Raw genomic sequence first — 13533 nt, 5'->3', positions numbered from 1 at the left:
GGCTGCTCCCTGCGTGAGAGGGAACCGTTTGGCTGCTGGACCAGCCAAAGCAGAAGGGACTGGCTGCAGGAGTCAGAGGGAGTCTCCATGATCTGGAGGAAAAGCCTGAGCTGGAGGAGTCTGGGCCCAAGGAATCAGCCTGGCAGCCAAAGAAAGCAGCAGCACCTGGAGCCCACTCAGACCCGGGGCGCTTAAAGCACCTGGGCCTGGCATGTGGGTCCAAGCACAGAGTCTGGTACGTGTCCCAGGGGAGCTCGGCCGTGGCTGTGACAGTGGCCTTGCAGTGTGCTCTGCACACCTGTACCCGGGGGCCTCTTCTGCGCTGAGGGCCCCCTTGGGGAACACCTGGCCCCAGACCTGCTCTGCTGTTTGCTCAAGCCCTTTGCTGGTCACAACTGCAGCAACATGCTCAGGTCTCCCAGAAAGGCCTGTCCCAAGTCACTGAGGGTTTTTTAGATCAAACCAAACTGCTAATGTCTGCCTGGAGATTAAGAGGCAGCCAGGACAAGCGACAGAGCGCAAGGGTAACATGCTGTCAGCATCGAGCATGATTTACTCAGGGCCAGCCATGCCCCAGGCTCAGCGAGAGGAGGAAGGAGAGGGTTCAGGGTCAAGGGGAATGCAAAGCACTCCAGGAGGGACCTGGTGGCACAGGGATGGAGGAAGCTCGTGGTAGCCACAGTGGAGCAGTTGTGTCTTTGAAACATGTAGTTGGAGGAATTCAGGCAGACACGTGGGAGTGAGCCGAGAAAACCATGGCCAGGGGATGGCAGCAGAGAGCTGGGGAGTTCAGAACAAGTGGAGTTGCTGACAATCATAGAATCCTAGAATATCAGGGTTGGAAGGGACCTCAGGAGGTCATCTAGTCCAACCCCCTGCTCAAAGCAGGACCAATCCCCAGTCAAATCATCCCAGCCAGGGCTTTGTCAAGCCTGACCTTAAAAACTTCTAAGGAAGGAGATTCCACCACCTCCCTAGGTAACGCATTCCAGTGTTTCACCACCCTCCTAGTGAAAAAGTTTTTCCTAATATCCAACCTAAACCTTCCCCACTGCAACTTGAGACCATTACTCCTCGTTCTGTCATCAGCTACCACTGAGAACAGTCTAGATCCATCCTCTTTGGAACCCCCCTTCTGGTAGCTGAAAGCAGCTATCAAATCCCCCCTCATTCTTCTTCAGTGGTCCTGATCCAATAAAGCATACCTAAGCAGGAGCTTTGCTGAACAGGGATGGACTCCAGCACATGCTGCAAAGCTGAGCAGAGGTCTGCGTGGGGGTCAGGACTAAGGGGGGTCTGAAGGAGCCAGGTGATGTCAAGGGTGGCAAGGGGATGGGAGAGAAGGACAGGAAAGCAGGTGAGTGTCGAGGTGGAAGAAAGAAGGGGAGGGGCAAATCCGGGTGGAGGGGACAATAAGGCCGAACAGGGCAAACCAAGACTGAACTCACCGTCCCATTGGCGTGCTATAGCTACAGCACTTCCTTCTCCGTATTGAAATCCCACGGCCGCTCATTGAAGTCAAGATCCATAGAGTTCCCTGGCACAGAGTGGATTCAGCATTTCAGCCTGTCTGCTGCAGCTCCACTGTGTGTGTGATCTTGGATGAGGAATTTCTCTTTATACCAAACTGTCTATTCAAGTAATAAAAATAGGCTTTTTTCCTCCTGTAAGTGCAACACTTTTCATATTTTTACTTCCAGCTGTCTAGATAGTATTTCACTTTTTTCATTTCTAGTGCTCACTCGCTGTGAATTCCTAGGGCATGGTGCCCTTAGCAGACATCAGAGCAATATAACACAAGAAATCAGATCTATACAATTTTAGGAGAAGGCAGGAACAAAAAGACAAACTAGGCTCTTAATACATATGGTGCTTTTGATTCATGGAATATAGAAAATTGTATTTGATTATATCTGTAATGGATCCTCATAACTTTAGATTAGGGTTATGCTGATGGCCCAGCTAATGGGCAGTTTATTGCAGGAATAGATTTCATCCTATCATATTTTTTTCCTGGTATCAATTACTTTGAATGTTTAAATGTCTCATTTCTCTGGATGTTTATTGCTCAATTTTCTTTACAAAAAAACACATGAAAGCCCTGGTATTCCTCAGCTAACGTTGTAAGGAGCTAAAGTTTGTATATTCCTGGAATTTAGAAGCAGCTGTCATCTAGTGGGTGCATAGGTTAGAATAAGATCCATATTTGTGGCTTACAAATACTGAAATCCTCCCAAGATACATGTCGTGGGGGTATTAGAGTCTAAGCTCCCTTAGCAGACATTTGGATGCAACTGGGGAAAAAATAGTTTAAAAGACATGTTTAATTAACCTGTGTAAAAGGAAAAAGAGAAATCATGGGATTGCTGCGTGTGAGATTAACTGCAAATCTAATGATACAAGAGATGGAAGGAAGGATGGTTTGCGGGGGGAGGGGAAGCATCTCCTTTTCAGTCAACTTAGATTAGTAAATCTCCAAAGAATAAAGTTGTTAAATTATTACTCTGTTGCACTGCAGAAAGCACTTGAGGGAGGTGTCCTTATGGCACTAGAGCGTAAGGAGGTGCCAGATCTGTTGCTTACTGGTTGGAGGAGTATGCTACCTCCAAGTTATTCAGGCTGGTTTTCACGATATCTGAAGAAACAAGATACCGGGAGGTAAGAATGCTGCCATTTTAATTCCCTAAGTCAGGGGTAGTCAATTATTTTTTGTCAAGGTCCAAATTTCTTGGTCCAGGTAGAGTCAAGGGCCACTCTCCAGAGAAAATAATAAATAATAATAATAACAATAATGATAATAAGTAAGTAAAAAGATTTCAGGGTCCATTCAAAAGCATCTGGCAGTCTAGATTTGGCCCGTGGTCCACCTATTGACTACCACTGCCCTAAGTACTAGCCAAGTAGCTCCACAGGATTGACTTCAGAATGATCTCTACTGTTTACATTATACAAAGATGCTTTGCCTGGCTCCAGAACTGACACCTGTCAGTTAAGAAATGTCATAGTGCAGATTTCCCTGAAGAGCTACAGTCCCCAATTAGGTGAAGATGCCTGCCTGTCCCGGGGCATTTCTGAAGGGCCCACTGGCTGACAGGCGTCAGTGCAGGAGCAGTCCAGGCAGAGCATTTAGAATGCAAGTGAGGGGAAATATTGCTACAAGATCGATTTAGAAGGGGTGCCTGGACCCTTTTGGGACTACAGAACCAAACGATATGGAGTGGTAGCATTTCATAGAATCATAGAATCCTAGAATATCAGGGTTGGAAGGGACCTCAGGAGGTCATCTAGTCCAACCCCCTGCTCAAAGCAGGACCAATCCCCAACTAAATCATCCCAGACAGGGCTTTGTCAAGCCTGACCTTAAAAACTTCTAAGGAAGGAGATTCCACCACCTCCCTAGGTAACCCATTCCAGTGTTTCACCACCCTCCTAGTGAAAAAGTTTTTCCTAATATCCAACCTAAACCTCCCCCACTGCAACTTGAGACCATTACTCCTCGTTCTGTCATCTGCTACCACTGAGAACAGTCTAGAGCCATCCTCTTTGGAACCCCCTTTCAGGTAGTTGAAAGCAGCTATCAAATCCCCCCTCATTCTTCTCTTCCGCAGACTAAACAATCCCAGTTCCTTCAGCCTCTCCTCATAAGTCATGTGTTCCAGCCCCTAATAATTTTTGTTGCCCTCCACTGGACGTTTTCCAATTTTTCCACATCCTTCTTGTAGTGTGGGGCCCAAAACTGGACACAGTACTCCAGATGAGGCCTCACCAATGTCGAATAGAGGGGAACGCTCACGTCTCTCCATCTGCTGGCAATGCCCCTATTTATACATCCCAAAATGCCATTGGCCTTCTTGGCAACAAGGGCACACTGTTGACTCATATCCAGCTTCTTGTCCACTGTAACCCCTAGGTCCTTTTCTGCAGAACTGCTGCCGAGCCATTCGGTCCCTAGTCTGTAGCGGTGCATAGGATTCTTCCGTCCTAAGTGCAGGACTCTGCACTTGTCCTTGTTGAACCTCATCAGATTTCTTTTGGCCCAAACCTCTAATTTGTCTAGGGCCCTCTCTATCCTAGCCCTACCCTCCAGCGTATCTACCTCTCCTCCCAGTTTAGTGTCATCTGCAAACTTGCTGAGGGTGCAGTCCATGCCATCCTCCAGATCATTAATGAAGATATTGAACAAAACCGGCCCTAGGACCGACCCCTGGGGCACTCCACTTGATACCGGCTGCCAACTAGACATGGAGCCATTGATCACAACCCGTTGAGCCCAACAATCTAGCCAGCTTTCTATCCACCTTATAGTCCATTCATCCAGCCCATACTTCTTTAACTTACTGGCAAGAATACTGTGGGAGACCGTGTCAAAAGCTTTGCTAAAGTCAAGGAACAACACGTCCACTGCTTTCCCCTCATCCACAGAGCCAGTTATCTCGTCACAGAAAGCAATTAGATTAGTCAGGCATGACTTGCCCTTGGTGAATCCATGCTGACTGTTCCTGATCACTTTCCTCTCCTCTAAGTGCTTCAGAATTGATTCCTTGAGGACCTGCTCTATGATATTTCCAGGGACTGAGGTGAGGCTGACTGGCCTGTAGTTCCCTGGATCCTCCTTCTTCCCTTTTTTAAAGATGGGCACTACATTAGCCTTTTTCCAGTCATCCAGGACTTCCCCGGATCGCCATGAGTTTTCAGAGATAATGGCCAATGGCTCTGCAATCACATCCGCCAACTCCTTTAGCGCTCTCGGATGCAGTGCCTCCGGCCCCATGGACTTGTGCTCGTCCAGCTTTTCTAAATAGTCCCGAACCACTTCTTTCTCCACAGAGGGCTGGTCACCTCCTTCCCATGCTGTGCTGCCCAGTGCAGCAGTCTGGGAGCTGACCTTGTTCGTGAAGACAGGGGCAAAAAAAGCGTTGAGTACATTAGCTTTTTCCACATCCTCTGTCACTAGGTTGCCTCCGTCATTCAGTAAGGGGCCCACACTTTCCTGGACTTTCTTCTTGTTGCTGACGTACCTGAAGAAACCCTTCTTGTTACTCTTAACATTTCTTGCTAGCTGCAAATTCAAGTGTGATTTGGCCTTCCTGATTTCACTCCTGTATGCCCGAGCAATATTTTTATACTCTTCCCTGGTCATTTGTCCAATCTTCCACTTCTTATAAGCTTCTTTTTTGTGTTTAAGATCAGCAAGGATTTCACTGTTAAGCCAAGCTGGTCGCCTGCCATATTTACTATTCTTGCTACACATCAGGATGGTTTGTCCCTGTAACCTCAATAAGGATTCTTTAAAATACAGCCAGCTCTCCTGGACTCCTTTCCCCCTCATGTTATTCTCCCAGGGGATCCTGCCCATCAGTTCCCTGAGGGAGTCAAAGTCTGCTTTTCTGAAGTCCACGGTCCATATTCTGCTGCTCTCCTTTCTTCCCTGTGTCAGGATCCTGAACTTGACCATCTCATGGTCACTGCCTCCCAGGTTCCCATCCACGTTAGCTTCCCCTACTAATTCTTCCCGGTTTGTGAGCAGCAGGTCAAGAAGAGCTCTGCCCCTAGCCGGTTCCTCCAGCACTTGCACCAGGAAATTGTCCCCTACCCTTTCCAAAAACTTCCTGGATTGTCTGTGCACCGCTGTATTGCTTTCCCAGCAGATATTTCCCGGCTGTGAGGTGGTTGGATGGACTCCTCTGTACCAGCTTCACAATACAAGAGCCAGAAAAGTCCTGCTTCTTCACAATAGACTTGTTAATATTGATTTTCTCCCAGCAGTAGCAATCATTATGTTCTCAGCGTCAATTTCCAAGTCTCCAACCCATCAGTATTGTTAAAAATAAACAGTTTCTTGCACAGAGCTGGTGCTGCTGCATTTCTTCTCATCAGGTGGTGACTATGTGGACACAGAGAGGGGGATTCTGGGGAATGGGACAATGACTGTAACATTCATATTCCCCGAGTAGCAAAGCAGGGCAGGTTTCTCAGGTGCTCACTCTCTGAGGTGTGGCATAATTAGTCAGCATGGATACCACGCATTCTCTGTGGGACCAACAACAACTAACGCAAAGGAAAAGAGCGGGGTTGTAACAGGATTGGTGCAGTTACACTGGAGAACTACTGATGCAATGGCGTAGAGTCGAGGGAATGCTGAGCAGGTCTGCAGCTCAGGTGACTTCTCTCCTCATTTTATTTCAATCGCTCTCCAATCCAAACCCTGAATGGTGAGACCTGATTGACACACAAACAGCAGTCGCTGTTGGCAAGAGACGCTGTGACAGGATCCCTCTCCGGGAACACACAAGGAGAGAAACCGTGCTGAGCAGCACACTGGGGCACTTTCATGTCCCCTTCTTCACCGGGCTGGTCTCTGATAAGAGAAGTCTGGGAGCTGAGAGTGTCCCATGGCTGGAATCTGCCATCTGTCCCCTTGAAATGCTGCCACTGTGATCCTGGGCCAGTTTGGATGTAAAGGGCAACCAAGTGCTGGGGTAGGTGTGAGCTGCAGAGCGGCAGTGGTTTGGCACATTGTAATCAGCAACTAACATTATCATCAGCACATGCCAGCACGTGGTTGGTGCTTTACAAAACGTGACCTAGACAGCAACAGGGACTCCCAGCCTGGATCCGTAACACTGTTGGGCCAAACCTGTGCCAGGCCCCGTGCTGTCCCTGGGAGACCTGAAGGCAGAGCGGCCTGAAAGAGCAGCCAGACAGCATTCGGCAATGCGAGCCAAAGCAGAAAGAAATGGTCATTGATATCAAAAGCTGTGGAAAGGCGAAGGGTGTAAGGACAGGGCCTAGCAATGGAGAGCTAGCTAGAGACTGTGGTGAGAGCAATTCCAGCAGAGCACTCAGGGTGGAAGCCTGCCTGGAAATAGACAATAAGAGGCAAGGCCATCACTGCAAATGGCCTGTTCAAAGAGTTGGACGCAGAAGGAGGAGGCAGCTGGCATGGGAGCTGGTGACGTCGCTGCTGGAATGGGACTCTGGCAGGGACTGATTTACCTTTTCCAGCGTTGTGCAGGTGAAAGGCCCCATTCTGGGTTGTTCTCAGGATTGTGCGAATGACAAATCAACCCCCAGCTCAGCTCAGGATGCCATGCAGAGGTGACTCCACCTGAGATGCCAGGAGACCGCAGCGTCGCCGACGCTGGAGGGGGCAGGGCCTTTGAGGGTCCAGCCACTCCCTATTTGAACAAAGAACCACCTTCTTTGAGACACGCATGTGCAAATACCTTCTGGGTGCTGCTTGGGGCAGCGGCCCCACAGTGGAGCAGGAGGGTGTGGACAGAGTCCGTGTGTGCGGAAGCAGAAGGGGCCGCCGTGCCTGGCTGTGCGCCAGTGGGCGGGGCTTTGCGGCATAGTGTTGAATTGTCGTTGTTTTGGTGCACTCGCAGGCTCCTCGCCCAAAGGGGGGTGGTGCATTGCAGCCCTTGTCTGTGGGGTGCTAATGGTTCCTGCTCTCTCCTGCTTTCTCCTAGGCTCCCAAGCCCAGCCCCAAGGGGAAAGTCCTCGGCTGTTGATGCTTTGAGGTGGCCTGATCACTCTGCTGTGTGACGTCCCTGCACACACCTCGTTCCCGCGCCTGCAGATTGAGGAGAGAGCACAGAAGTGAGACCAGAACAGGGCCGGTTGGGTCCCCCAGCGCACGCTCTCTCACTGCGCTCGGAAAGCACTACACGTAGCCCTTCCCCCAGGACACAAACTCCAGAGCTCCTGGAGCCCAGCGCTGGCTCACTCACTGCCCAGCCGCATCCGTTCACACAGGGGCTGCGTGATATTGGCTCACCAGGAAGGGAAGTGGATCTACTTCTCATTTTCATTAAAATGCAAATTAATTTAATAAAAAGTAGAACTGTAAATTAATGAACCACTTACAAATTCTATATAGTACAAGTCTAATACTTACACTCCAGAATTTCCTCTAGTTAATAACACGACTAACTCTCAGGAGTGGGGCTGGCCTGACAGGTCCACCAGGCTAAATAAATCCGTTTGCTAGGGGATGGGGTTGCTGTTGTTGCATGAGGACATTTTCTTTTTACTGCTGGCTGATTGTGGGGGTGATCAGAGAGTCGTTCTTCTCCCTAGAGGGGCTACATGTCAGCCACTTTGCAAGGTGGGCTAACACCTGTAAGTGTTTGCGTACCCCACAGCTAGTGCATTAACGAACATGGTCTGTGATACGGACAGGCCATGGGCCAGCTCCTGCCAGGGTCCCCAAGTCTCAGTTGGACACTGACAGCTACACAGCTGGAATCAGGCTGGCTCATGTGTGTTAATATTGTTAAAACAGATCTTAGGATTATATAAGGACAAGTTTAGTGCTTAGACCTTATTGAATGCCTGTGAGTTGCTGCCGGCATTAATCTCACATGCAGCATTTGTATCCCACACTGTCAGGTTATATTTAAGCATTCATACTGTGACCCTCTGTGACTGTAAATCACCAGACCGGAGAGAGACATTAGCTAGTGTAAAGTGCTGGTCTCCAGGCGCAGGTGTTATGTCCTGGCCAACAAGGGAGGCCCATCGACTCAGACAGACTATTGTGGAACATTAAAGAGAACAAAAGACTTTGTAGTTCTGCTTCCACCCCACCCGCATGAAGAGGAGTCTTGCAAGTGGATTCCTCCCTTCAGCTGAGTTCGCAGCTCAGGGCACATGGGGGGAAGGGAATAAAAACTCCTGATGAGAAGGATCTGTATCTCTGTGCTGCCTGGGCTCTGCAGGGCAAGGTTTCGAGGCATAAACAAGGGATCTCCAGCTGCCTCGGCTAGGTTAGCCCTAAAGGACATTTAGAGCTTGCTTATTATAGAAGCGTCTATTACCTTTTGAAACTTAAGACTATAACTCGTTTGTGTGTATCTATGTTTACCTTTTTAACCTTGTAAATAACTCTCGTTTCCTTTTCCTACACAATAAATCTGTAGATAGTTTATTATAGGATTGGCTACAAGTGCTGTCTTTGGTGTGGCATCTAAAGTGCAACTGACCTGGGGTAAGTGACTGTTCCTTTGGGACTGGCAGGAACCTGAATATTGCTGTGATTCTTAGTGTAAGGACCCAGCTATCTCAAAGCTAGCCTTACCTGGGTGGTGAGACAGACTGGAGTGCCCAAGGGGACTGTCTGTGACTCCATGTTAAGGCCATTTAGTGCCTGAGGGGTTTACACTTGGTAGTTGGTTGGTGAAATCTAAGTATAGAACTCACAGCCAGTTTGGGGTTGATGCCCCGGTTTGTAACAGTCTGCCCTGAGGTTGGTATTCTCGCTCCTAAGCCACACAGGACAGCTTGACCCTGTCATTTTCTCTTCCCCTAAAATAGTGCTGGAGCCCTATATTCTATTTCACGGTACTCGTTCACACCTAGGGGAGACAGGACTGGTGCCCTGAACTGGGAGCTTCAGGGATGGGGAAACCTCCCACGAGTGTTACCGGTAATAACACTAGTAAGAGGTGCCAAAGACTCATCTAGTCTTTGGACATACCAGAGTTCAGAGATTTTGGCCCATGGAGGACATTTCAGCCACGAAAAATCAAGACGTTTCCTCTCTCTTGTGACATGGGGAAGCCGGTCCCACTGGGCGGCCAGCCACAACCCTCCATCAGCAATCGGTTCTCTGATGGACACAGCTATCCACTTGCAGTGCCCCTGTCCTGTGCTCACGCAGCTCAGCCCCCACCACCGTATGACATCACTGGAGGGAATGGCAGGGTAGATGGTGGCAGTGAGGTGGAGGAACCAGCCCTGCTGCCCGCTCCCACGGGTTGTTGGGTTTTCTCCCACCTGGCTGTGTAGCAGGGATACAGTTTGTGACACTGGGGCCTGCTGTTCATTCCAGCCTTAATCACCCACACAGCCAATTATTGTCTCCATTGCCTGGAACATTCTCCCTTGAATAATGCTGTTAGGATATCAATATTTAGGCCTGTTTGTAAAGGTAAGTTGGGATTCAAAAATAAGGAAAAAGGAACTTGAATTTAAGCTTGCTGGAAGGTCACCCCAATAAACATTGAATTGTTTGCACGTTTGAACTTTGGGTATTATTGCTCTCTGTTCATGCGAGAAGGACCAGGGAAATGAGAGGGTGAAGGAATAAGCCCCTTAACAAGTGCCTGCCCAGCTCCTCTTGTGTGGTGGCAGTCATTCTTTGCTGTGTGGTCTCAGGTGAAGAGAGCAAGGAATGGCTGTGACGGTGGGCGATTACCGTTTACTTGTTAACTCCACTGGGCAGAGCAGCTGTGACTGGAATATTCTCTGTAGCCCCGTTAGCAGCAAGAACAAATTGAGGCTAAATTCAAAGGCTGAAATCTATAGAGAGAAAACAAAAACCCATCAGGTTTTTAAGGCCCTGCTTGACAAAGCCCTGGCTGGGATGATTTAGTTGGGGATTGGTCCTGCTTTGAGCAGGGGGTTGGACTAGATGACCTCCTGAGGTCCCTTCCAACCCTGATATTCTATGATTCAATGATTCTATGATCACTAAAATTCTCTTCAGTGGCTAGTGTGCATAATTCAGCCAAGCCCCATCCCATGTAACCGCCTTGCGGTGCGCCGATCCGCGCAGGCACAGCAAGCCCTAATTTGCTACGAGAGAGAGAGAGACGCTGCAGAGGAGCCTCTCACCACTTGAATGAAATCCCACGTCAGAACCCTTCCAGGCAGGGTCCCAGCAGGACAGCCTAGGCCCACTGAACCAAGTGTAGGTAATTCCAGCCCCCCTGCATCCTCTCCCCTCCACACACTGCTCAGGGTCATTGTCACCGCCCCAGCAACCAGCCCTCCTCATCCCTGGGCCCTGAATTAACTGCAGCGTTTGAAAGTCTCTGGCCTGAGGTTTACTGGTCTGTGTCTTTTGCATTCGCACAGAAAAGACGCAAAGTTGTTTTTAAAGCCCAATCAGTATTTACACACAATGGACAAAATTAGTCCAGATGCATCGTAAAGGAGACTTGCTAGAGATTGTCTTTACCCCAGAAAGGCCGAATTACCAGCTCACCATAACGTGACAATAACGAGACTGTGTCAGTTCGATGCTTCATAGCAGGACGTGATTTCTGAGTTCACTGCTAGCAAAGCGAATGGCAGCTGCTGGGCAGAGTGGCAGGACCCAGGCTCGATTATTAGGGACTGGCTGAGCTGTGTGACTCATGTAACACATGCTCTGGGGTGTTCACTGGCTCTCATGGGCAAGGGAAGCTGCTTATTAGAGGTCAAGAGCGGGATAGAGGGCCGTGGTTACCGGGCACTTTCATGGCTCCCCTCTGGGCAGTAGCACAGAGCTGCACAGAGTAGCTAAGAGCTGCACAGACCTCTACTAGCTGGGCAGGCTCTGGAGATGCTCACTGCTCCTTGGAGGACTGCAGGGCACCCCCTGGGATGAAAAGCATGCTCCCTCTCTCAGCCAGCGTCTGTCTCACCCTGTGCGGGGTGGGTGGGTGTGCAGTGCAATGCAGTGGGGCCAGGCGCTGTGGGAACCCTCCTTCCCTTGTACATTCAAGCCCAGGCAAAACAGCAGCTCCTGCGCTCTAGGAGCAGAGCGGCTATCACTCCCTTCCCCCCAGCACGCTCCAGAGGGGCCAGGGAAGCAGGACTCCAGCTTTGCCCACACCCCTGCTAGGCACCAGAAGGGAGTAAGCTGCGCCCCTGTGAAGGGACCTGCAGGACGCTCCAGGAGCCATCTCCAGAGGCAGATTGCCTCCCGTGCCCATCTGGGTTGGTGAAGCGCCATGCAGCAGCGGAGGCTGGTGCTGACAGAGCTGATGCTAGGGAGACAGAAAGTGCAGTCGTTGGCTCTGACGGTCTGCGAGAGGAGCAGCCAAGGAATCTGTGAACATTACCGTAAACCGCAGATGGGCCACTCGGCAGGAGAACAACCAGAGAGAAGCACAGCACAGCCCTGGTGCCCTCGCAGGGGCCGCTGGGCAAGGAGACACGCCGCATCAGCACTGCTGGGGCTGGTTGGGGTGACCAGGGCAGCAGAGCTGGGCCTGGAGTGGTCGGGGCAGCCGTCCCAGGAGAGGGGTGTCTGGGGCAGCAGACATAATGAGATGACAGGCTATTCCACCCGCCACTCCGTTTTTGGGGTCCTTAAAAAGAGACTTTAGTAGAAAAATTGACGACTGGAGCAAGTTTCATGGTTCCCCCCCGCCCTCCCGCCCATCTCCTGGGACCCCGGGCTGTCCTCATCCTGATCCTGAGAGATGTCCTGACAACACCTGGCCGGACAGAGGGACCCAGATGACATCACCACCTCCAATGGCTCCAGCTAAATCTGAAACACCACCTGGGATTTTTGTCACACACACACAAACACACACACCTCAGTGTCCTTTTCTCTTCCCACATTATTTCTTCCCTTTCCTCTCTCTCTCCTTTCTATCTCTGTCTCATAAAAGACGAGCAGGCCTGTATGTTTTTGACAGTGCTTTGAGCCTGTGACCAAAAAGTAGCAGCTGAGCGCTGTTCCCTAAGCAGCCCGACACTGCACAGGTGTACTGCTAACACACACACGGCGCACGCTGCACAGACATACTGCTAACACACACACGGCGCACACTGCACAGGTGTACTGCTAACACACACACGGCGCACACTGCACAGACATACTGCTCGCACACACGGTGCACGCTCTCACATGCTAGCAAGGGGCCTTTAATTATTAACAATGAGGCCTGTGCATAAGAGATTAGCAAAGCAAACCCTGCCCATTATAACAGCGTGCCGTGTTGTCGTAGCTGCGTGAGAGGAGAAAACCACAAGAAGATCTGTGTGTAGTTCAAAAGCTTGTCTCTCTCACCAGCAGCCATTGGTCCAGTAAAAGCTATCTCCTCCCCCTCCGTCTCTCTCCCTGTAACGGTGGCAGCACAGGGGCGTGCCACAGGGGGAGTGCTCCGCATGGCGCTACCCTCCCGCTGCAAATCTCCAGGGTGTATCCAGCTGAGAATTACGGTAGCAGCTAAATTCAGCGGTGGGAACTTCAGCATCCGCCCTAATGAATCACCCTCTCGACCAGCTTCTGTCTCACGTGCCATCTTAGAATTCAGAATCCGTACGATTGGCTTTGACACTCTTACATTAATCATCGGGAGCTGTGATGAGGGACTGAATTCCCTAATTCTCTTAGTATCTGCACCCAACAGTGAAGCTGTCTGCTGCAGCACTACGCAATTCACTGTGCTCCTTCCGCGGTTTAAAAGCACGTGTCTAGATGACGATATATAAATTCTTTATTGCCCTCTGCTAGTGTCTGAACTTTGATTAGGGGCTGAGTGACCTCAATTTCACAAGCATCAGTCATGTACTAGCAAACAGGCCTTGTTCAACACAAACAGATGTTAATCTGCAGTGGGTTCACAGAGGCTTGCAACAAGTTTTCTATAAAGGTGGCTGTGGGTTTTTTTTAAACACAAGAGTTAGTAAATAAAATGCAGACAAGCTATTTTGCAGCAGGCGCCTTTGAATCATTAGAAATTATTATGAATGCCAATTTTTCTTCCCACCTTATGGCAGGATGAAGATACCCACTCAATTTTCATC

The 13533-nt window shown here is 49.9% G+C and overlaps 1 long non-coding RNA gene across 1 annotated transcript in view; it reads left to right on the top strand.

Moving 5' to 3' along the window:
* The window catches only part of LOC119567235, a 78042-nt gene extending 68709 nt beyond the window's left edge, over positions 1-9333 (top strand). The window contains exon 3 of the long non-coding RNA XR_005227161.1: positions 7473-9333. This is a non-coding gene — a long non-coding RNA (uncharacterized LOC119567235). The remainder of the gene's footprint in view (positions 1-7472) is intronic.
* Positions 9334-13533: the final 4200 nt, after the last annotated feature.

This window comes from Chelonia mydas, chromosome 10 (genome assembly GCF_015237465.2).
Source record: "Chelonia mydas isolate rCheMyd1 chromosome 10, rCheMyd1.pri.v2, whole genome shotgun sequence".
NCBI lineage: Eukaryota > Metazoa > Chordata > Testudines > Cheloniidae > Chelonia > Chelonia mydas.
The sequence above is the reverse complement of the archived record's forward strand: the minus strand, read 5'-3'. Positions and strand labels throughout refer to the sequence as shown.